The 26,192-nt window shown below is 44.5% G+C and overlaps 1 protein-coding gene and 1 pseudogene across 2 annotated transcripts in view; one reads left to right on the forward strand and one right to left on the reverse strand.

The window, feature by feature from the left end:
• Positions 1-26,192, reverse strand: part of LOC311598556 (unconventional myosin-X-like) — a 116,114-nt gene that overhangs the window by 41,491 nt on the left and 48,431 nt on the right. The window lies entirely within an intron of this gene.
• On the forward strand, positions 3,301-4,822 carry LOC311597764 (ran-specific GTPase-activating protein-like; annotated as a pseudogene). Its single transcript has 2 exons — positions 3,301-3,601; positions 3,820-4,822. The product of its transcript is annotated as a ran-specific GTPase-activating protein-like (transcript).

The following is a 26,192-nucleotide window of genomic DNA, read 5'->3' on the forward strand; positions in this document are numbered from 1 at the left end:
AGGCTCTGCAAGGAGGCTGGAGAGGTTGTTCCTCCTTGGTCTTGGCTACTGTTGCAGCCTGGTCACTAGGAGAACTCTCCAGGCAAGCATCCATCAATGCTCTGCTGTCCCTGCCCTTCCTGGATCTGCAAGGGTGGCAGCAGGACTGCCCTCTCCCAGTTCACCAAGCTGCCTGCAAGCAAGTGCTCACAAGCGGCAGGGAGGTGCCACTGAAAGGAGATGCCTGCTCTTTCTGCCACCAATCAAAACACTGCTAAGGGGCATACCCTTGGAAAGACTGCTTCAGATTCTAATGCTGTTTGCCCTGCTTATACACTGAGCCCAGGAAGCACAGTTACCAACACTGCCTGGCAGGCCTGCCAGCCAGCTGGAACCATGTCCAGCTGTGATCCAGCACTGACCTCCAGACCTGTGGGACCTGCCACAGGCTCCACCTTAAAGTGTGCACCTGCCTTCATGTGACCTAGTCTGATATGCATGCATGCATGATGTGCATTAATTATCTATATGTACATGTAAACTCTGATCAGTATAACTTGCCAGATATCTACGTCACATCCTGCAATCTGCCCTCTGGGAAGGTGCTCTTCTCATGTCAATTTTATAAATGAAGTATGTGATGACCAGCTAGTGTACGTCACTCGACTAAGGTCACGTATGTGGTAGGCAACTCAAAGGTCAAACATTTATCTGTTAAGGCATGCCAACCTGAGGGCCACTGCGCAACATGGGGTATATTCAGTTTTTCCATTTTAAAATGGTTCTTTATCTGCTGGGTCCCATAAGGTCCTGCTTATGTATGTATGTATGTATGTATGTATGTATGTATGTATGTATTTTGTATATTTGCATGTCACCTGTGTACATGTGCCTAGGTCTAGAGTCTAGAAAGAGTCTAGAAAGGGGTGTTGGATTCTCTGGAATCCAGGCAGCTTTGAGCTGCCTGACATGGGTGCTGGGACCAGACCTCGCTCCTCTGGAAAATCAGCAAGCACTCTTCCATAGCGAGCATCTCCTCTCTGTCCCCTGTTCCCAGTTTTCTTTGTCTAAGTTATTAACTGGTACTGTGACAATCACTCTTGCCTACCTATTACCAAAAGTCGAGTTAAAATCAAACAGGATTTTATAACTGCATTTGGGATTTGCAGAGCATATCAAGTACCAAGTCACGAGGTGAAGCAGTCATGGGAAACAGAAAGTTAATGCGTAACCAAGAAGCTTCTAGGCCCCTCTAGAGTTTATTAAACAGCATCAAATTACTTTGTTCGAGTTAACCTGAGAAGGTTAAGTGAGGACATCAATAAATACTAATTATACAATTACATAAGAACTTCAAACACTTAACCTGTATTACTTCATTTTAATTCAGCCCAGCAAACACGAAGACACAAACGGGGAATGGGGGCATTGGGTGGGGATTCCCCGCTCACTCAGCAAATCAGGTCTGTGCTAACTACAACCACCTCACTTTCCCTCCCCTGTCCCGGAAATAAACTTGGAGGATTCTTCATTCTCCCCGCCGCTGCTCTCCAAAGATCTCAAACGCGCTTCTCCCAAGTCAATAGTATGAGAAAAGCACCCTCTTTTAAGAGGTTTCCTTTTCTCAACCTGGAGCTCACCATTTCCCACCTAGCCAGACAGCAAACCCCAGCTATCCCTGCCCGCCCCTCCCAGCACAACGGTAGAGCCCAGGTGAACTCAGCACCAATGTTTTCCTTTGGTGCAGGGATCTGAACTATCCTGAGCTATATCCTGTTTGTACAGCAAGTGCTTTACCCACTGAACCATAACCCCCACCCCCCATTTCCTTTTTTGAGCACTGGATAGGTCCAATCTGGCATTCAATTTTCAATTCCTCTCTCTCATTCTCCCCATTACTGGGATTATAGGGGTATACAATTACACCTGGCATCCCCCCCCCTCAAAAAAATGCCATCCACTTTTTAAAAACTTAGATCTTTATCCAATGCAGACTTGATCAATTGGCTATAAGAGTTTTATTTTGTTTGTAAAGGTTTTATTGATTGCTTGATATGTATGTGTGAGTGCCTACATGTATGTCTGTGTACCCCATTCATACAAGTGCCCCTGGAGGCCAAAAGAGGATGCTACATGCCCTGGAGGTGAAGGTACAGGCAGTTGTGAGCTGCCTGATGGGCGTGCTACAAACTGAATTTGGGTCCCCTGCAAGAACAGCAAGTGCTCTTAACCGCTGAGCCATGTCTCCAGTGCTTGGTTAGGATTGTTTTGCATAAACCACAGTAAAATGCATATTTGACTATTGAGTCTATGCCAGACATTAACAGATGTCCATCTTCTGGGAACTTTAGCAAAGAAGCAAGCCAGGAGATCAACAAACAATCTTGAAAGTAAAGATGAAGTTATGATGTAAGATTCATTCCTTTTCCATTGTCCAAGAATGTGTCTACCTAGCTGTCTTCTTTACGTACAGTCATAAACACAATGGGCCATGCATGGTCATAAAAGTAATTGTGGTTCAAAGAAAAGAATATTTTTAAATGAAGAAAGAAAACATTCAATTTAATTTTTTTATGACTTAAATTCACCTACCAGAACTTAACGTCTGGCTGCTGTTTTGAAAAGTAGGGAGTGCCCTGGTAACCTCTCAGAACGGAAAACTGGCACAGACTGGATTCTAGTTATCTCCTTTGTATGCAACCACTCATTCTGAGTCTCACCTTGGATAGTACTTTTTGTCTTTAAAATTACGTAACCACCTAACTGAAATTGAGAAGGTCCTCTCAGCATTAAGAACAAAGTTATATTCATGCATGAAAACAAGGAACTCACTATCTTGTAATTATGCATACACTAATTATATATGCAATATATACCAGTGAGGTTTAAAGAAAAAGAATCAAACACTTGGTGAGTTTGTTTTAAAAAAAAATAACAAGTGTTATCTGCACCAGGCTATCCTCAAGCCATCATTTTGTTCTAAGATTTTAGTTTTATTATTTGTGCATGTATACGTGCTTGGTGTAACTTGAATTACAGGTGGTTGGGAATCATTTGACATAGGTGTTGGGAAACAAACCCCGGTCCTCTTCAAGAGCACCAGGGACTCAACCACCAGCCATCTCTCCAGCTCCTCGGGCATACTGTTTTGGTTTTGAGATGTACTTACTTTTATTTTTCGTAGATGGATAATTTGCCTGCAGGTACGTTTGTCTGTGAATCATGTGAGTGCTGATCTCACGGAGGCCAGATAAGGACATTGGATCCCTCTTGGAACTGGAGTTACAGATAGTTGATAGGGGGTGCTGGAAACCAAGTCCAGGTGCTGCTGAAGAGCAGTCAACAGCTCTTAACCTCTGAGCCATCTCTCCAGTACTACGCAATAGTTTTTAAATCAAGTGGTTTAGACTTTGAAAGTTTCATAGGCCTAGATACGGAGGAAAGGAGGGGCAACTAGCAGCCCAGAGGCAGGAGCTGCTGTCACCATGCCCCAATGGCGGCCTCCAAGGAGACTCATGAGGACCATGATGCCTCCACAGAGAATGCGAGTAAGTCCAACCATGACCCTCAGTTTGAGCCAAAGGTTTCTCTTCCTGAGCAAGAAATTAAAACTGGAGAAAGATAAAGAGAAGCTTCTTTTTTCAAGATCTTATTTATTTATTTATTTATTTATTTATTTAGTAAGTATAGTGTTTTGTTTGCAATGTATGACTGCATGCCAGAAGAGGGTACCCGATCTCATTATAGATGGTTGTGAGCTACCACGTGGTTGCTGGGAATTGAACTCAGGACCTTTGGAAAAACAGCCAGTTGCTCTTTACCTCTGAGCCATCTCTCCAGCCCCAAGAGGAGCTTTTAAAGATGTGAGCAAAAGTATTCTGGTTTGCTTCAAAGAGTGACCTGCCAGAGTGGAAGGAGCAAGGCACGGGAGATGTCAAGCTCCTGAAACATGAGGAGAAAGGGACCATCCGCCATCTGGTGAGGAGGGACAAGGCCTTGAAGATATGTGTCAACCACTATGTCACACCGATGATGGAGCTGAAGGCAAATGTTGGCAGTGCCTGCGCCTGCGTCGGAATACCCATGCCAATCTTGCTAATGAGTGCCCCAAGCCTGAGCTGCTTGTCATCCGCTTCCTAAATGCTGTGAATGCACAAAAGTTCAAAGCAAAATTTGAAGGATGCAAGAAAGAGATTGGAGGGAGAGAAAAGAAGGGACCAAAATGATAACACCGAACACGTGGCTGAGAAGCTGAGGGACCTTTCTGTGAAGGAGGCCAGAGATAAGGCTGAAGAGGCTGAGAAGAAGCAAGGAATCACTCTCCTGTCCTTTTCCTTTTAAAAAATTTACCCTACCTTTTATGGCTTGTTTTTATTCTGTTTTGTTTTCACAAGGGGCTTTATAAAGAACAGAATTCTTTAAAAAGTTTCATAGAATAGTTAGGAAGTAAAAGCATTTCAGCTCACCACTCCTTACATTGCCTATAAACTATATAAACTACTCAGCTAGATTTTATTCAAATACAGAAATTCAAGGGAACTTTATTTATTTTCTCAACTGTGTCTGACTTTATGTCAGTAAAAGCAATAATTCTTGATTTAACATGAACCGTTAATGTGTTTGGAGAGAAACACATGAGAATGCGACTGTATCCACAGAGTCCCTGTAAAAGCTGGTGGTGGCTGCATGCATCTGTAAGCTCAGAGCTGGGAGTTGGGGACAGACACAGGCGAATCCTCCAGAGCCATCGGCTAGCCAGGCTAACCAACCAGCGAACTCCACGTTTGGTAAGAGACTGTTTCCAAAAGTGAGGTAAAGAGGTAAGAGGGCCCCAACTATGGATCTCTGTGCCCCCATACTAACCCACAACATGCATGCCCCCCCAGGCCAACACACACACATACCCACCCACAGGCATGGTTACACCAAATACATACAAACAACAACAAATAAAAAAAATGTATGCAGAAAAAACAAAACCTCATTTTTAAATCTTTAAGCAAAGGAGTGAGGATATTTAAAGTGCTGGCCTCAGAAGCAGTCCCTTCTCTGACACATTTTGTTCAGCTAGGTAACAGGTCCATACTGTTCAATTATTCACAAAATTTCCATGTCCTGAACTGAGACAGATTTTTTTTTCTTTTCCTTTTTTTTTTTTGTTTTTTGTTTTTTTGTTTTTTTGTTTTTTCGAGACAGGGTTTCTCTGTGTAACCTTCTATGTCCTAGACTCACTTTGTAGACCAGGCCGGTCTCGAACTCACAGCAATCTGCCTGCCTCTTTCTCCTGAGCACTGGGATTAAAGGTGTGCACCACCACACCCAGTGTTTCTTTCTTTCGTTTTTTTAAAAATAATTTATTTCTTTTTATTTTATGTGCATTGGTATCTAGCCTGCATGGATGTCTGTGTGAGGGTGTCAGATCTTGGAGTTACAGACAGTGGTGAGCTGCCTTGTGGGTGCTGGGAACTGAACCCAGGTTCTTTGGAAGAGCAGTCAGTGCCCCTAAGCATTAAACCATCTCTCCACCCCATCCTCAACCACGACAGATTTTCAATAGTCAACTGCAAGATGACAGAGCTATTTGTATAGCTTAATTATATGCATCTGAAAGGCTGTCATTTACTCTAAGACTATAGTCTTGCTGTTGGGGGCAGGCTAAATTGTCTTTGGTGAGTAAAATAATAGTAGTGATTATTAGATGCCCTGGTATGACAAAAATCAAAGATGTGATGAGCCTCTGTCCCTAGAATTTCTGGATGAAGGTATCCAAAGCCCCAGGAACTTCTGGGGGACAGCATCCAGGTGCTAAAAGAACATTACATGCTGACTGCTAAGTACTGTAGGCCCAAACAGGATCCGGATGAAATTTCCCTCACACCAAGCTTTTCTGCAACAGTAAAAACCGCCCTAAAGTCATTCAAGGGTGGCAATCAGTGCTGGGTGTGAGACAAAATGTTCTAGAAGGGACCTGCCAAGTCCCTTTCATTCCTTCTTTCCCACACCCTAGCAGGAAGACTGACACCTGGCTCCATGGAGTCTACTGTCATTAAAAAAAAAAAAAAATTCTCCCTGATCTTGGTCATCAAGAAAAAGCACCACCTTCCTTGGATTAGCTCCCAGCACCTGTACTGTCTTGGCTCTCGGTCATTAAAAGCAGCTCAAAGAAGCTACAAACAGCTGCGTCATCAGTGTGACTGGTACTGAAAAGCCAGATCATGGCCGCTGCAATCAGGATTGCAGGATGATTGGACAGGTGTTGAGTATTTATACCAGGCACAACCTGGAACTCTCAGAGACTCCTTCATTCTTCCTCCAACCAGCCTGAAAGGGATGCCCTTCACTATTCCAGAGTCAAAAGCAGACAATTAAAAATGACTTAATGACAGCAAACTATGCGGATGCCACATACATACTCTATAGAAGCCAAGGTGGTGTCATTTGACTAATTGACTCTCACTGATGACAGGGATTTAAATGTTATCAGGCACCACTAACAAGGAAGCACAGCATACAGGTTGGTCCAGGGTTTCCCCAAGCCAACAGTACTAAGTATTAATTTATAACCATAAAAATTGATTTTTCTTTTATACTCAAGAAACTTAAGCAAAGACCTTTTCTTTACTGTAGACACTAAGAGAAAAATGTAGTTCTTGATTTTTGTTGTTGTTTCATTTTTTGAGACAGAGTTTCTCTGTGTAGCCCTGGCTGTCCTATAACTTGCTTTGTATGTAGACCAGGCTGGCTTTGAACTCACAGAGTTCAGCCTGCTTCTCAGTTCTTAATTTCTTAAAACAACAATAACACACATAGCCTTTACTTGAGAAACTTCTGCAGGTTGTTTTTTGTTTTCACATTTTAGGGTTTTCTCTTTCTTTCTTTCTTTCTTTCTTTCTTTCTTTCTTTCCTTTTCTCTCTCTCTCTCTTTTTTTTTTTTAACATAGCATTTCTATATGTATAGTCCAACTTGGCCTTGCACCCAAAATCTTTCCACATCAGCCTCGAGTGATGGGATTTCAGGCATATGCCACCACACTCAGCCTAAATCCTTAGTAGTGACGCATGGAAAAAGCCAATCCATGGCAGTGCCCATAGCAGCAGCACCCCTGACATTGCACAGCCCAGCTGCCATCATCACTAATTAAGTCCTAAGGGCATGGACCATGGGTGGCTTTTTAGTTCTGGCAAGTACCTCATATTAACTTAGGAATATCACCCAGGAGGGCAAAACTAACACTACATAGAAAAAAAGCACCAATTAAATCTTTATTTGAGCCATTTAAAAAGTATTTCTTGCTTTTCATTTTAATAGCTGGGGAGGGGGGGGAGAGGGGAAGCTTCCATGCATCACCTGCATGTCACAGCACTTAATGGTTCTTGCACTCTAAGTTTAATCCCTCCTTTCTGTTATAAAATAATTTTTCCACAGGTAACAAAATAAATACAAAAGATGCTTGAGCTTTAAGAGACACAGGTTCACATGAAAGCCAATTCACACTGAATATGTATTAATGGTAAAGTTCTTGTCCTTGTAGTCTCAAAATACTTGGCCTATTTTTTTAAAAAAAAGTATGTGTTAGCAAAGAAAAGAAAGGCAGAGTTGGGAGTTGCACACCTAGAACTTGCCGGAGTTTATGCCTGGAAGAGAAAAATATTAGCTCACAGCCTTTCTTCTATATAACATTAATAGCAAAGTATTTTAGCATTTGGCATTCTTCTCTTATGTATGCTGAACCAATGTCTAGTAATGCAATTCAGACATACATTAAACATCTGGCCAAAAGACTCTCTAACAACAAATTTGGAGAACCATACAAATGGTGTTAAATAAATGTACTTATTTCTGAAGATACTTGTTCACAAAGGCTCTGAACTGGGAAACTCAGTCATGAAAAAAAAAATCAATTTATTTCGTTCTTCCCTAGTTTGGTTTGAAACCTTTTCAACATTTCGAAGCAGCTGAAATATATGCCAAACCATACAAAAGAAATTAAGATGGCAGGCTGAGCACATCTGCTTTGACCCAAAAAACAAAGGCTCTTTTGCTGTCTTTAGAGCCAGCATAATACAGGCAGCACAGAAAGTCCAGATGGCTTAGATTTTCTTTACCCAGAGTAACTGAGGAGGCTGACATTTCAACTGTTTACTCAGTGTGTCTCATCCTAAGGGCCACTTTAGATACAGAATTTCTGTAAGACAAAAAGGGAATGCTTTCAGGCAAGCAAGCAGTTAATGGCCCTACACTGGCATCCCTAGAGCAGCAGTCCATCCTGCCTGGGCCAGCATCCGTCAGCGAAGTGCCTTCATCGACGACCACCATACATGTGTAAAGCTAGCTCCTCCTTATACTGGCTTCACACGGTACATCCAACATGTCAGCCTCTAGCTGCTCACACAGATTCTAAAAAGAATTCCTGAAGGAAGAATAAAACACAGTGCTGGTTACAGATGTAAGATCTGAAACAGACACTGGCAGGGAGAAACGGAAGAGGAAGGCCACGCTGAGGCAAGGCCCAAATCCTAGTGCTTATGGCAACCATCTGAAAGAATGAGTGGGGAAGTGGGGGACAAAGGTTTCATCTGCTTCCTAAGTGGCCTTTAGTATAACCAGAATCAGCATAACACCTCTGTTTCTATAGGAGGCCTATCTCACACTTAGGAACTGAGAACAGAAAAGTAGTCACTGGGTCCTCAGGAACTCCTTCCACACACAGCACTTCATTTCAACAGTCCAGTGGTCCTGTGTCACTAGTCAAGTCAGAGAACCTTGATGCAGTGTTTGCAATGACCGTAGAGGTATCTAGATGTTTTTCAAGTGTGTGTGTTGCTTGTGTGTGCGTGTAGGTATGTCCATGTGCATGTGGAGGCCTGACGTTGATATTGGACTCATCCTGGATCCCGCTTCCAGCTCATTCTTTGGAGGCAGAGACTCTTGGTCAGACCTAGAACCTTCCATTGCAGCTACTCTCCATAGCCCTCATGCCTGTATTCCTAAGCTGGAATTACACCTGGGCTGCCGTGCCCACCCGAGCATTCGCATGGCTCTGGGGATCCAAATCCTAGTCCTAATGTTTGTGCTTTAACCAAAGCTTTATCCTACTGTCCGTGCTTTAAATGCAGAGCCTGCATTCAGAACGTACTCAACTCTACATTAGCAAACTGGCTGGTTACTCTGTATCTCCGTGCAGTGGTATGAAGGAGAATGATGCCCTTAGGCTTGGGTACTGAAGGTCTGATTCTCAGACTGTGGTGCAATGTGGAGAGGTCACAAGGAGGTTGGAGGGTATAAGCCTTGCTGGAGGGAGGTGCACTTCCTGTTCCCTCTCTCTGCTTAATGCTTGCCAATACTGATGGAAGCTCTTAGCTTTCTCGTCTAACCGCCATTGCTGCCACTTGCTGCCATCCTTCCCTGGCATGAACTGTCGGTCCAAACAAACTCCCTTCTCTAAGTTGCCTTGGTCCTCATGCTTTACCATAGCAACAGAAAAGTAGCCAGTGCACTCTGTAGGTCAAAGAGAGAGAGCCATTCTCTCCTCTAGAAGAGCTATGGGCGGAAGTGTTGGGAAGAAGAGTCCCTGGCAACCTTCGGTGTTCTATCTACGGCTTCCGCACTTGCCAGGACAGGAAGCCAGCTGTCCATTCTCAGCTTGTCACACCACCTGCTGCCGACACATCCTGTACCCTGCACTTGAGATCTTGAGCAGTCTTCCTTGGGTGCTAGCCCCTCTTCTCTCCAGGGTGAGCAAATCATTTGTTCCCCTCACGGAGTGACAGAACTCACATCAAGCCTCTTCAACCTGGCTGGCCCACACAGTACCCCATTTGCCAGGCTTCTTTCACAGAGCCCACTCTCTACGCTTTACTGATCTACCAGTCATCTTAGAAGTAGGAGAAAACGTTGCCATTTTCAAATACGAGACCATACATTAGATTCAGGAGGCAGAAACAAGAGGACGGCTGCAAGTTCAAGGCCAGCCTAGTCTAGATAGCAAGGGCCAGGCCAACTAGGGCTGCACAGTGAGGCTGTCTCAAAAACAAAACAAAACAAAACAAAACAAAACCAAAGCATTATACAAGAAAAACTCCACAAGCTATCCAACTAAGAGAAATCTAAACTTATTTTTTAAGGCATGTAAGAATTCTCTCACTGTCCTTTGAACGACAACAGCAATTTTTGCCAAAGTTACTTTACCAATGTTAAAATACGTGGCCTGTGATGAACTCTACAGGAACTGGACGTGTATGGATGGCCATTCTCCCCCTCATCTTGACTTCTGAAGCTTAAAAGCCTGCTTTGTATGTTGACATTTCTATACAATGGGATATTATTCAACCATAAAAGGAATGAAATGACTAGTGCACGCTCCAACACAGATGAGCCTGGAAAATATTAAGACAAGTGAAAGAAGCCAGACACAAAGGATTGCATACTCGACTACACATAGACCGAATCCCCAGAGGGTGCGGAGCTATAGGAAGTGGCTTCCTAGGACTGGAGGAGGAGGCTTGGGAGAGGGCTGGGGATGGCATCAGGAGCGCACAATCTCTTTTTTTTTTTTTTGCATAATGAAAATGTTCAAAACTTTACTAAAGCAACAAGAGCCCAACTCTTTAAACATACTAAAAGCCACTGAAGTATGTTTTTAAGTGGGTGAGCCATATGGGAAGTGAGCCATATTTCAATAAACCTCTTAAGTTTAAAACAAAACAAAACTGGCAAGACAGCCAAGCAGGTAAGAGCACTGAGACTGGTCACCGCAAGAGCCTGAGTACAAACCCTGGAACACATATAAGAAGCCAGTTGCAGTCACACGTGCCTATGACCCCAGGGATGTGAGACAAGGAGACAGGTCGCTAGCTGGGGCTTGCTGGCCACCAGCCTAGAGTGGGATCCAGTGAGGGACCCAGCATCAAGGGAATAAGGTGGGTAGTGAGAGAGCAGGACAGCTGATCATTGTCTGGCATCCCTGCACACATGAGCATGTGCACCTGCACACACACATACACACACACACATGCATGCACATACACCACACACACACAACTCTCATACAGAATGAAAATAAAAATAAGCTATTCCTTTGGTTTCAGACCACAGCTCAAACACATGACCATTATTAACGAGTCAAAGCCTAGGTGCTAAAATGCGGCTTGAGCCATTTTTGTTCTTTTTCCTAAAGGCAACATCTGCAAACTATTTTAAGATCGCCTTAGTGTGAAATGAGCTGAGAGTGCGTAGTGTGAGTGTGCCTTTCCTCGGGCTGTAGGATGTCTTTTCTCTGTGATATTTACACCTCTGCAAAAACTGTCCCAAACTGGGCACCCAAAACACAGCTGGAGTTTTAGATACTGACATCCAAGCTCACTAGTGCCCCCCACAGCAACGTCAGACAGGGTTGATTACTATTTTCCAAAGAGTGGTGATTAAGTGCCTCTGGTGCAGAAAAAGAAACAAGTTAGAATAAACGTTTAAACTAAGCTATGTTCAAGTTTTCATGACAAATACATTTTATGAATATTTTAAATGAGATGTGTTCACACTATTTTATATGGAGAGGGGCTAACGCTAGAGTTGAAACAGCAGCAAGGTCAACCCTCCCTAGCACCGCTGCTGAAGACCAAAACTGGGTTAATTAGACAGGATTTGCTCTCTACAAAGGCAAACTGGCAGCACTCCTTGGAGGCGTGGTCCCTTTCCGAGTTCTTGGTTACAAAAGCTTCCTGCAACAGGACAGCATATGTTCTAACCCATTGTCACAGGAGTGACTGTCTGGGCTCAGCCAGTTTACATCTGTCATTAGCTCTACTTGCAAGAGCAAAAGCAGATGCTTCGAGCAAGAGACCACGAACTCTTGCCTAGGCAGAAAGATGGATGCATTTTAGAACAGAGGATCAATCCAGGAGGCTGGGATGCTTGCTCAATTCTCAAGGGTAAAAGGCTACCCTATTACCCTCTGTGGAAGACTCAGAAATGGCATTAATTGTTACAAAATCACTCGGTGAGCCACTTGCCACATCCAAACAGTGGCTCCATTAAAGAACCACTTTGCTCCCTAAAGTGAAGCTTCTGCATTTGAAACCTCTAACAAAGGCTGTGTGCTGAACTTACAAATACAGGCCTGAAGTTTTATGTGAGATTGCACAAGCCTGCTCTCAAATCTTCATTTAAAAACAAAAAAACAAAAAACAAAAAAACAACCCTTTGGGTTTATTTATTTTTTTAACCCAGAAACTCACTCGGTATAATCAAAATCATCTAATACATCAACTATGGTGCAAACTGCAGACACTTCATCTTAAACAAGCTCATGAAAAATGTATCCAAATTTTAAAACCAGATTCCAAAGAAAGATCTCTTCAAAAGGAGCCATTTCTCAGGATGTTTAAAGCTATCAGTGAATCATTCAAGCAAAGCAAGAGTGGAGGGAGTCTGGTCCTACTGTGTGTATGTGTGTGTGTGTGTGTGTGTGTGTGTGTGTGTGTGTGTGTGTGTGTGTGTCTGTCTGTCTGTCTGTCTGTCTATGTGTGTGTGTAGATGGGGGGCGTGGCTCCTGTTCTTCCTGGCTTTGGTGTTCTTTGACAACAGCTGGTGTGAAGGACTAGACAAGAACATCAGAGCAGCCATAGTGGCACACACCTGTGACCTGGCACCTGAGAGGATAGGACTCACCAAATGTGAGCTGGTGGCCAGCCTGGGCTACACTGCAGGATGCTGCCTCAAAATCAACAATGCAAAGGTGCAAAGAGCCTATCAGCCACAAAGCTAACTATGGGGGCTCTGACGGCAGCTTCCAAAAGGAGGAATCATCTCCTTCCCAGGCTTAAGCACCTCACTTGAAAAAAAGAGCACTATGAATTTACCTCACGTGACAATTGATGAGCTAACACTGATATCATCATCATCATCATCATCAGCAGCAGCAGCAGCAGCAGCAGCAGAGTCAAGATTTATACAGCAACTCTCGGGTGTTTATAAGCAGAACAAGCCCGTTTTGTAAATACTTCAAGAAGGCATAAATCTTCCTTGGAAATGTGTGAGGCTGGAATTCACACAGTCCCCAGACTTCTAGAGGATGGAGAATGTTACAAACTCAATCACTAGCTGGGATTAACAATAAAAACCATGATCTTTAGACCTCACACTTTCTGACACAACACTGTTCAAGAACAATCCCTTTGTGTCTGCAGCAGCTGGAGGGGAGTTGGGCCTGTGAGAGTGACCACCTTTGTTTATAACAAACAAACAAACAAACATGTGTTGGTGCATTGGCAACTTTCATCTAGAACAAGGATTTGAGAAAGGTGATGGGGGTTGGGTAGGGTGGAGGGGTAGGGGCGGGTACCAAACCTATAACCTGCCATGTCCTACAAATGTGTTTTAACCTGTGGCTTCCAGATAAGCAGCACCCACAGCTTCTGGGACCTGTCAGAAAGCAAATGTCCAGGTGCACCTAGAGACTTGCTGAGTTAGAGACAGGCAGTGGGGACCCAGGAACAGTGGGCTTACAGCACCCCCTGAAATTCTAATTCTCTATCTGTTTTGAGAGCACTGGGTCAGAGGAAAGCAAAGGGTTTTTTTGTTTGTTTGTTTGTTTGTTTTTCAATTAAATTTTATCCAGTGTGAATATGCAAGGACATCATGGCACATATCCATGCAGGGCAGAAGACAACTCCCAAGAGGGGGGTTCTCTCCTGCCGTGTGGGTTACAGAGATCAAATTCAGGTTGTCTGACTTGGTATGTATCAGGGCCCTTAATCTATGAGCCATGCCCCCAGCCCAAGGAACAAGAGTTTTGCCTCAGACCAGCCTACCTTCTTAGCCAAGGCATTTTTCCCTTATAAAAGGAAAAAGAAAAACAGAGAGAGAGAGAGAGAGAGAGAGAGAGAGAGAGAGAGAGAGAGAGAGAAGAAAGTCGGCAGTTTTACAGTGGCTAGTTGAGCGAACAAGCAGCCTATTGGAGTTCACAGGTGGACTCCGGCTGGTTGGCTGCTCTAGACTCAGACATATCGTAACTTTACATGCATGGAGGCTGCACCACTGGAATAGTTCAATGGCCCAGAATCTCATTTACATCACTCTCTGGGTGATACTCCGATATGCTGCAGGCTGGGTACCACTGGAAGGCCCCTGCAGCCTAAGCGACATCAGAAGCAACTGCAAAACATGGTCATCCAGACGAAGCTGGCAAATGTTCTCTGCAGTGGGCCGGGGGAAAACACTCCTGGCTTTGCAGCTCTGCCTCAGCCCTGCTGCAGTGTGAACATCCTTGCAGACCACAAGCCAAGAAGTGGCTGGCATCCTGTTCCAATTAAGCCTCACTTCCACATAATTGCATGACATTAACTATTCTCCTTTTGACTTCTTCCAAATATATAAAAATCTGAAAGGCTTTCTCAACTTCTAGGCCATTCAAAAATGGGTCTGCGGATGAAGGCTGTGCTCGCAGCTCCTGTTCAGTCAAAGATGGGAGTGATTATGCAAGCACTAAGTTCACTAATGATGTCTTCCTGGCATCTTTCGCTTCAATACAAACAGCTGCATTCAGAACTGCTAGATGTACAATAATATATACAGCCTTGAAGGCCACATACACAGACAGGCTGAGCACCCAGGGACTTTAGGAAGGTCAGCCCCTCGCAAGTGGCCATCAGTGTGATGTCTTAGATGCCTGTTAGTTTGGCATCTGAGCACAATTGGATAGTTTAAAACAGGCTCTAGGTCAATGTAACGTGTTCTTGAAGAAGCTGCAGGACAGGCATCCCAGAGTCAATAGCTTCTAGTTATCTTAGCCTGGACAGCTCAGCCTTTGCCCTGTACGTCCATCCAGCCTGCTCTGAAGAGGGAAAGGAACAAGCCAGCCTCTGTCTGTTCAAGTGGCTGTAACAAGTCACCATGCCTGATGTCCTGTCAAAAATAGAAATCGAGGGCTGGAGAGATAGCTCAGCGGTTAAGAGCACTGACTGCTCTTTCAGAAGTCCTGAGTTCAATTCCCAGCAACCACACAGTGGCTCACAACCTTCTATAATGTGATCTGATGCCCTCCTCTGGCCTACAGATATACCTGCAGGCAGAGCACTATATTTGTAATAAATAAATATTTAAAAAAAACAAAAACAAAGACAAAAAAATAGAAACCTATTCCTTAACATGATAGAAGCTGAAACATAAACATCAGGGAGGTGGCAGCTCCCATGTCTGGTGAGGGGTGCTTTCTGTGTTATAGACAGTGCTTTTTCCCGTGTCCTATGGTGCGAGCAAGAAAGCTCATGCAGGCCTCATGCCTAGGGATGAGGCCTGTTTAGGATTCCTAAAGGCCTCACCTCCACATATCAGCATACTGGAGTGTGTGTGTGTGTGTGTGTGTGTGTGCGTGTGGGTATGTGTGTGTGTGTGTATATGTGTGTGTGTGTGTGTGTGTCTTTTATAATCTCAACACAACAACCATAGGAACATGCCCTCTACACCCACCAGCCCCCAGAGCTCTCCTCTGCTAGGCAGATCCAAGGCCTTAACCTTTTTATCTGGTCCCAAAGTTCTCCCTCTCTCTTTGGGACAAACAGAGGGAAAACTGCTCTCAGAAGCATCACTATAACTCGCCCGACAACCACTGATGGCCAGTTAAGTACAGTTCAGCTGAGCTTTGAGGCAACACGGGTGATTTCAGAGAGTGGGAGTTGTTAGACCAACTGCAAAGCAGAAGCTCCTGCCAATGAGCTGATCTGAATGGGTAAGAACAGAGATGGATCTGGGAAAATAGTTAAGGGGATTTGCTAAACGTTTGCTGCTCTTGCACAGGACCTGGGTTTCTGTTGCCAGCGCCCACCTGGCTGCTCAAAACCATTTTTAACTCCATTTCCATGGATACGATGCCCCTCTTCTGGCCTCTACAGGCCCCACAACACATATATACATGCAGGCAAAACACACTATACACACACTACAGTGACAGAGAGAACTAGGAGTCGGGGAGGATGTCACTCTTAGACCTCGGCTTTCTTATCATTGGGCCTAATGGCTGGTGTTAACCATCATCTTACAGAATACAGAATCACTCAGAGGCTCTGGCTGTGGAAGGTTATCTCGACTACACTAACTGAGGAGGAAGGCCCACCTACCGTGGGGGGGATGCCATTTTGTGGCTGGGCTCCTGGGCTACACAGAGAAAGGGAACTGAGCAGCAGCGTGCCCTCGGCCTTCTGTTTCTTCACCGTGGGTGCAATGTAACTACCCTCTTGAGGTTCTGAGCCCCCTGCCGGGCACCCTGCCCCATGAACTGTAAGATAAGCCCGGTCTCCCTTTTGCACCACAGAACTTCTTTCACAGCAACAGGAAGAGAAAGGAAGACAGCAGGTCAACGCCTTCCCTGTAGGGAGGTTTTCAGAGTGAGGCAGCAGGAACAGATTGGAATGCACCACTGTGCTCCTGGCACGAAGGCATGCACGGCTAGGCAAGTAGCGCTTAATTCCTTTAACCCACACGCGATGCCAATCCTGATGAGGCCTCATCCTCATAGACCACGGGAAGCACACGTGGCCCCTTTCCCTCCTTCTTCGACCTGAGGAAGGGGAGGCAGTCAAGGAAGAGCAGGACTCTGTCCCGTCACCGCAGAGGCATGCTGGTTTGGAACTCTCAGGATGGCTAGAGTCAGAGTGGAGGCGCTGGAGGACATCAGCAGCTTCCCGCCTTCTGCTGCATTAGAGAGTCCGGAACAGGTCTTTGTGGCCAGACTAGATAATCAATTAGCCATGGCTACCACAAGTCTTTGGGAAATCTTGTGCCGAATAACAGGCTTTATAAATTAATTTTTGGAATGGAGTGCAACTCATTCGCAAACAGAGAACCTCCTGAATTCAGCAAAGTTTTTCTGCTTATTCAACTGAATCCGACACAGCACTAAACAGTGCTGTGTCTAATTCCCATAGATAATTTCTGAGTTGATTATGATCCAAATAAGGTCTTCACATACATTTCTCACAAGCTGATATGCATAACAAAGATATATTGCTTATTTAAATATTCATATGGCAAGAAAGAGTTTGATTTGCTTGGTTTTCTGTTGCATTTCTATTGGTCTTAAATTACAGCCTGCTCTAAGCTTAGCATTGATCGTTACTTGGCTGATCATTTCAACATTCGTGGGGACCAAGAATACAAGACAATACCCCCAACTACTTTCAAATATGAGCAATTTAATTTACTGAGTTAGCCCCTACACCGAATGCAACAATGGAGGTCTCTATCACGGGACAGCACTTTGTGCCTAAGCACTAGCCCTGCAAGACCGGAAACCTCACTGGTTGAGGAAAGAGCTGTGTGTATAACAAACTGGAACAAAGAGCAAGCTCCTGGGAGCTGAGGCTGTGTCCTAGAAGTCAGCGAAGATGAGGCGAAGGGCATAGGTTAAAGGGATGCCTGAGTCCAGGTAAAAAGACCCACCCGTAGACTGGGGAGAAGGGATGTGTGTACTCAGCAGATCCATAAAGAAAAAGCAGGTCACAGTTCCAGGCCTCCAAAAAACCAACAAGTAGGTCCAAGGAGGAATAGAAAGCCTAGATAGATGATAGATAAATAGCTAGATAAAATTAAAACTTTAAAAGCCCTGAGAGAAGGTAGAGGCCATATATCTGCTCTCTCTTTAATGTGCATGTGGTCAACCTCAGTCTTCACTGAGGGAAGGAAATACTGCTACCAGAGACCTCATCATCTCCTTTCTCAGGAGAAGCAGAGGGTGCCCAGGTGCTTAGATGAAAGGAGCAAGGCTGGGAGGGCAAAAGCCTTGTTCTGGAAGACAAGGATCCGAATAAATGAGATTCCAAGTCCACTCAAGCCAAATCCAGTTAAGTGACAGGAAAAGCAATGCCAGACATCAGGCAGGCCTACCTAACAGAACCAGACAAGGAAGCAGGGAGGGTGCTGTGCCCTTGGCAAACCAGGGTCTGCAACACTGGGCACTGCCCATATTCCTTGGCATGATAACATGGCTGAAAGTATCACCGTAAATAGCTTCCTGCTTCAATGGGGCTGCTGAAGTTTATAGATCAGTAACCTTCAGGTTCTATTATCATAAACTTTGAGGAAAAAAAAAGATTTTGAATAAAAGTCAATACCCTCTCACTATCCCCCTCCAGGAAATGAAAAGCAGCTTGTATGTTTCTGAAGTCTATCAAGTGAAATAACTCCCTCAAAAGAAGGCTCGCTGCCATACCGTCATCTCCTTCTGACCCTTTCAATATACGTGGGTGATTTACACACTTCCTGGAAAGAACTTAGATGGTGAACTCCCCACCCTATGATGCTCGGCTATGCTGCTCCTACTTGTGCTGTCTTCTGTCTTTTAAGACTGAGAACACTGGGCTGGTGAGATGGCTCAGCCAGGAAAGACTACCTGAGTGTGATCCCCAGGACTGATAAGGTGGAAAAGAGAGAAAACTGAATCCTGCACACACACACACACACACACACACACACACACACACACACACTGGGAGACTAAAGCAAGAGAACCACTTGATTAAAGACCTCAGGGGTTGGGGACCTGGCTCAGGGTTTAAGATGTTTAGGGTTCAGATTCTCGGCACACATGTAAAAAGCCCATGCAAAGACACGCAGCTGGTTCTCTGGGGAGAGCGACAGGCAGACCCTGGGCACTTGCTGGTCAGCCTAGCCAAATCAAGGAGCTTTCCTGTCTCTGACATCCAGCCTAGACACACATCCACACAACAAGTTCAAGGGCTTCTGGGTCATAAAATGACAAAGAAAAAGTCACAAACGACAACAACCAGCACAACAAAACCAACAACAAACCACAACTTCCTTATTGCAATGACACAATAATAGTCCTAACAGAGTGTACAACACCCAGTTGAATTGTTTGGCTTTATGCTAACTACATATTACGTCATTCATTCATTCATTCATTCATTCCAGATTTTGAGTCCATCCCTGGGCCAGGCTGTAACCCCTAGGTCTAAGGGTTGTACCAACCACAGTATGTATTCTTACAGACCTTGGAGAGGAGGGTGAGATGTGGGCAGGAGCTGCTATCAATGATTCTGATGGAAGAGTTTATCAGGCTCACACCAGCATGTGGGCAGGCACACCTCTGCAGAAATCAGGCTCCCAGGAGGATAAGGGGACAACACAGGCTTACCTGCTTGAATTATAATGAGGAAGCTTCTAGAAAAAGCTAAGCATCTTTGTGAACACACATGTTTTCTCTGGAGCAAAATGTACTAATAAACAAACAAAACCATCCCCCCCACCACCACCTATAATCCCAGAACAAAAACTAATGGAAACATTTGACTTTCCATGCCAAAGTAAATTCCTGGAAGACATCTACAGAGCCTCAACCACATAGTACTCAGAGCAAAAACCTAAACAAAAATAAAGCTCAAGACCAAGTAAGTAGAATGAATTACTTTAAGTCCCACGGGAGTTGGGTCTCCAGAGAGCAGACCTCTGGCTCTAGGAAACTCCATGGCTGTGGTGTAACATCCACCCCAAGGATGGTATTTCCAGGACACAACAGCAAACTTTGGGAAAAGCACAGAGAAGGCATGAGCTCCCAGCCTTGGGCCCGTCTCCTGAACGTGACTGTACAGCTGGATTGGAGGAGCGTCTAAGATTAACACAAAAGCACTGCTGAGGTGTCAACAGAGAAGACAGATGCACACACAGTTTTTAAAAAATATCTGTCACTTGTCACCAGGATGCTCTCCTTTCTTCTTACTTTCAGGATGGCTTTGTCGCCCACCCATGCCAACATGCACAACACACAGCCAGAACTGACAGCAGCCCTATGGAGACCGTCCTAGTCTCTACTCAACAGTCCAGAGTCAGGTCCAAAGCCGCCTTTCTTTTTTCTTTTAAACAAGAATATTCCTAAATTGAGAATTTAATACGTGCATATAAAGTGTCTGATCAAACTCACCCCAACCCTCTCCTCCAGTTCTCCTATAACCCTCCCATACACACTTTTTCCTCCCACCTTAAAGTGCTCTTTTTCTTTTTCTAGAGCCACCAAGTCCACTTAGTGCAGCCTGTATGTGGGTATAGGACTATCTAGCGGAGCACAGGTTGTCCCTTAGGGGCCACACCACTGAAGGACACTGGCCCTTCCCCAGCAGCCATCAATCAGCTGCGGATAGCTTCTCAGCTGGGAGTGGGGTTCAAGAGCTCTCTCATCTATCCATGGGATCTGGGCCATAAAACTATGTCTCTCTTGAAATACAAACCAGAATTTAAAAAAAAAAATTTGTGTGTGTGTGTGTGTATGAGAGAGAGAGAGAGAGAGAGAGAGAGAGAGAGAGAGAGAGAGAGAGAGAGACTGGAGGTTTTCAAACCTACAGCCCTCAATATGCTAATAAGCAAGCACTCCCTACCCCCATTGACTAATCTATGTCACTATTAGTGACCTCTGGTGTCACTAATTATGTCATATGTCACTGACTAATCTAGAATCACTATTATTTTTTTTAAATGTGCTCAAGAAAAGGCAGATAAGAATAAAGTAGGTTTAAAATACACAGCACAAGGGCTACATATACACAGCTTACTAACTAGGCTCAAAGGTTTGTTTATGATTGTATATATATATAATGTTATTGTGTAATTCAAATGCTGATTTCTGCAAACACACACACACACACACACACACACACACACACACACACACACACAAAGTCTGGTTACAATTCTTGTTCTGAGAATCTCCTGTCTCAATGTTGTATAAATACTGATCCCCAACTGTCTTCTGATATGCCAATTAAACCGCTTATAGCTAATCACTGAACAGGGGAGAGAATAGGGCGGGACTTCCTGCCAGCCAGGGGAGGAGGAGTTAGAGGAAGGGATTCAGCCACTGGAGAGGTCCATGTGACATCAGGAGAGGAGCTGGAGCAGGAAAAGCTACAAAGTACAAGTACCTCTGGGATATGTGCTAGGAGGGAACCAGATTAGCTTAGAGGGTTAAGAATGGAGTAATAACTGCTCAGTTATTGTGTTGTGAAGCTTATTATTAAATAAATATTAGAGTCTCAATTATTTGTGTGATAGCCAGGTAAAAAGAGAAACATTTTTATAAAATAAACTTTAACATAGGATATTAAATGTTTTAGTGGTGAGAGTAGCGCAATACCAGTGTGAGATTGCCATTAAACATGGTTAGAATGGTAAATTTTAAGCAGCATGTATAAATGCATACTATACACTATATAAACAAACACCACAGACACAAAACAGAAGACAAGAAGAAAAGAAAAATTCAACATGTATCATTTTTCTCTCAACTTAAATGTGGGCATTTACATGTTAATCATGGCACATCCTTTACACATCCATCAGAAAAAATTCAAAGCTGGTTTGTAGCTGCTAGCAACAACAAAATAAAAGCAAGCTGTGATACTCCAAGAGTACAGAGTTTGCTGTCCTGGATCAGGGCTATGCTTTGCCTACCAGCTGGAATTCAGGGAAAACAAAAAACCACCAAACAAAAAAACAAACAAAACCCAAAACCAACAACTTTTATTTTTGTAAACATTCTTTGAGCCATCAAAAACATTTTCTTTAAATAATACACAGATCAATAATCTAGAGCACGAAGGAAAACAAGGGGCCCCTACATGCTATTATGCTGAATCACAAAAACCGCTGGTATTCAAGTCCTTTGACCTCTGGAACTAGCAGTTGCTAGTTTAACCAAATCCACAGGAAGCAACAGCTTTACTCCAAGGGACCTCCAAGACATGAAGGGCTACACCGAGCCAAAATGCAACTGATAGTATGTTTAGTTCCTCTTGAGTAAGAAATAGGAAAGCCATCCCTATCAAATATAAATGTTTTCCTTCCTATACAGGGGTGGGGGGCACTTAAAACGCTAAGAAAGGAATATAAGAACCTCATATTGAGGAAAACAAACAAACAGCACCGAAGAGGTACCTCAGTGGGTAAAATTCTTGCTTCATTATTATCAAGACCTGAGTTTAACCCCCCAAAACCAAGAAAAAAGCAGACAGATATGGAGGGGTGCACTTGTAATGTGGCACTGGAGAAGTAGAGACAGTAAGATCCATGGGGTTTGGGGCCTGCCTGCCTGAGCTCCTGCCTCACACATATAGTGGAAGGCTCCTGACATATAACCCTGTGGTTGTCTTCTGTCCTCTATATGGTGCGCGCGCGCGCGCGCGCACACACACACACACACACACACACACACACACACACACTTTTAAAACTATATATAAGCCAGAGAGTTTTAACTGAGCTGGGTGAGATCACTAGAACCATACCTCTTTATCCTTGCACTGGAATTTTAGAGTCAAGGCACCCTAACAATACAATTTACAATTTTACTTTGATAGCACAGATGTTGTTCATAAACTCCTTTTCTTCCATTTTCATAAGTCAAGCTATTTCCTGGCAAGCCTCCCCCTCACCCCACAATCCAATATGCAGAGCAATTCCTGTTAGGCTACCTAGCGGCTATGGGGGGGAGGAGGGGGGGTTGGGGGGGACGACAGGGGACAGGACACCAGCTGCCACTCCCTACTTCCTGTCCCAGCAGTAGGAGCTGGTCTGTGACATCTCATTCTCTCAGGCTGCAGAATCCACCAGGACAGCTGCCTTGTTGGACAGCTGGCCTAGCGTGTGAAGCCTGGAACGCAGCCTCCTGGCTGTCAAAGGCTTGGGTGTTCCTAAGCTTGGAGATGACAACTCAGCTTGAGTGTCAATGACCTGCACAGTCCCTTCTGACTTCTGGTCACCTAGAATTAAAGTCATTGAGTTCTAGTCGTCCAGTTCCTAGTGACTTGCAGGGACCTAGGACATACTCTGGGCTGCACCCCTGTTTGGCTCCTGCATTCAACAGCCTTGGGGGAGATGTACGCACACAGTTTGCTGAGGAGCAGAAGTGAAGACCTCAAAAGCTCCCCGTGTTCACAAGATGTTCAGAGATCATAAAACATTTATAAACGAGAGAACATTTCAGGAGGTGTGGAACAACAAAAAAGCAGCTAGGGCGAAAGAGAGCAAAAAATAAATAAATAAACACCTTAAATGAGCCGTCGCTACACTAATTAACTCATTCATAGGTTTCACAGAATTAGGCCCACAGCATTAACTACAACAGGTCACACTAGAAGGTCAAAGAAAATCAGGCTAGAACTGGCTTAAGTGGGCAGTGTGATTATTAGTAATTAGTATGGCTGGAAGTCTTTGTCAGGGGGTAGAGACAACTCAAGAAACCTAATGGCTTTTACTGGTGGTTTAATGAAATGAGAATAGCCTTTGAAACTAAATCTAATTATACTTGTTGGAAATAAACAGAAGAAGAGATGAAAGGAGACCACGGCTTGCAGATTTTTGATGCTTATATTCCCAGCCAGGAAATATTTTAGAAGACTCAGAAAAAAAGAGAATTCAGACAGAAAATCACTGTAATCCTTGCACAGAGCAATAGCCTTAATGAAGTTTACTGAAGTAAAATTAAACAACAACCTCTTAAAACACAATTAGGTAAGTTGATCCACTGTAGGCTATTTCAAAACAATGAAATTAGACATTCATTTTTCTAAACAAAGGTAATAAAATATTTTGATCTCCCCGAGTGAAAAATCTAATTTGGAATGTATTTCTCAATTCTACACTTCCCTGGAGGGTACTCTTGGGATTGTCCATCCGCCTCCCGAGTTCTAGAAAAGACAAGGCTCAGGAAGGCATGCCCCCTCTCACAGGGGATGGTCTTAGCCACGCCTGCACTCTTGAAGAAGCAGTGACACTTTATGAAAACTTACAAAACTGTCCAGAGGGTATTGTCCAAGAAGAAAACTGGGGTGGTGTGAAAGAGAAAGGCCCCCAAAGGCTGTAGTCTTTTGAACACTTGTTCCCAGTTGGTGATGCAGTTTAGGGGGAGCTATGGAACCTTCCAGAGGGTGCAGGTGGAAGAACGTCACTGGGGGTGGACTTTAACAGTTTATAATAGCCTCCCCTACCTGTAGTTTGCTCTCCCTGTTTCGGGTGTGCAGTTGAAGGTGTGAGCGCGCTTGGACTACATGCTGCTTCTGCCAGTTCTTTGCCCAAGCCTGAACCCGTTCTTTGAGCCGCGCCTCACTTTTCTCCTCCTGGGAAGCCTGCAATTCCTACACAAATCACCAAGCTAATTATACGTGTTATATTTGGAGTGAAGGACTGCACAACATAAACCATATATTCAATGGCCTAGGGAAGGTTTGGAGGTTAGGATTCTGTGTTGCTTTTGAATTTAGGTACGCATTATTCTGGTTTAGTCCTTGCTCAGCCCACACTCTATAAATACCGTCCAAAGTGGCCTGACCACCCACTTTCCACCACCAGGAGCCAGCAGAGGATTCACGTGGCACAGTCTGTGACCGCAATTTACAGCAGAAGCACTGAAAGGCGGGGTTGTCCTGTGGGGAGCTGCTGCCACGCAAGTGAGGTGGGGCTAGGAAGAAAGCATCGAGGGCATCGGGCTGGGTGCAATAAGCCAGTCTCAGGACAGATGCTAGATGGTGGCACTCACGTAGAGTAATTATCAAAAGCAGAGGCGAAAAGAAGTAAACCTACTCACCAGATAACAGAGATAGAAAGGAGGGATTAGTGTGTGTGTTCGAGGGGGTCTAGTGTGACGGCCACAAAATGTGAATGTGTGAAGCACTGAAGTGTACAAACGTGAGTGGATAAGCTGCAAAGGCTAATGTCACAGGCTTTGTTCTTATTTGTGTATACACATGTGTCTGTATGTGTGCTTACCGTGTGTGTGTGTGTATGTCTGTATGTGTGCTTACCGTGTGTGTGTGTGTGTCTGTATGTGTGCTTACCGTGTGTGTGTGTGTGTGTCTGTATGTGTGCTTACCGTGTGTGTGTATGTCTGTATGTGTGCTTACTGTGTGTGTGTCAATATGTGTGCTTACCGTGTGTGTGTGTGTGTGTGTGTCTGTATGTGTGCTTACCGTGTGTGTGTATGTCTGTATGTGTGCTTACTGTGTGTGTGTCAATATGTGTGCTTACCGTGTGTGTGTGTGTGTGTGTGTCTGTGTGTCTGTGTGTGTGTGTCTGTGTCTGTGTCTGTATGTGTGCTTACTGTGTGTGTGTGTCAGTATATGTGCTTACCATGTGTGTGTGTGTATGTCTGTATATGTGCTTACCGTGTGTGTGTGTCTGTATGTGTGCTTACCGTGTGTGTGTGTGTGTGTGTGTGTGTGTGTGTGTCAGTATGTGTGCTTACCATGTGTGTGTGTGTGTGTGTGTGTGTGTATCTGTATGTGTGCTTACTGTGTGTGTGTCAGTATGTATGCTTACCGTGTGTGTGCGTGTGTGTGTGTGTGTGTGTGTGTGTGTGTGTGTGTATCTGTATGTGTGCTTACTGTGTGTGTGTCAGTATGTATGCTTACCGTGTGTGTGCGTGCGTGCGTGTGTGTGTGTGTGTGTGTCTGTGTGTATGTGTATGTGTGCTTACATGTATATGTAGGTGGGTGGGTGCTCAGGGCCCAGAACAGGGCACTGGATTCCCTCAGGCTGTAGTTACAGGTGTTGGTGAGCCACCTTACATGGATACTAGGACCCAACCCAGACGCTGGTCCTCTTAAGAGCAACAAGCGCTCTTAACCACGGAGCCATCTCTCCGGCCCCTGCTACATATTTTCATCATGATTTTATTCCTAAGTTAAAAAAATAAAAATAAAAGCAAAGCAGATTTAGAATCAAAACAAAGCTGAAAAGAAAAGAATGTTAATACAATTTAGTTTATTATGCTTTCCAAGACACAGTTATGCTAACAGCACGTTGTTTAATACTGTTTTGCCTTTGCACATCCCCTAGAGAAGAGTTGACAGGTCCTGAAAGGATCTGAGTACTTATTTGGAGAAGGGGGGAGGGGAAGCTAGGCAGTAATGGTGGTTGGTGAGACAAAGAAGCCCCGCCCAGTCCTGTCAGGTAAAGTGAAGACTGCAGAGATGGCTGTCCCCCCCCCCCCCCATTTCCAGCAGCTTCCCGTGATGCCATCCTTAGCTGACAGATCACAATATACTACAGAGGCCGGTGGGGAAGCAACTGAACCGGGCAATGGTGATTCCCCATATGGCAGATGGCCATTAAGCATGTGGTCTCTTTGTGCCCTCCCCACATCTGCAAATCCACCTGGTAAACAATGAAAAAAAAGTCCACCCAAGGCTCCCAGATGAGACAGAAACAAGACTGG

This window comes from Acomys minous (assembly GCF_964271855.1).
Source record: "Acomys minous genome assembly, chromosome: 5".
In the NCBI taxonomy this organism is placed as follows: Eukaryota; Metazoa; Chordata; class Mammalia; order Rodentia; family Muridae; genus Acomys; species Acomys minous.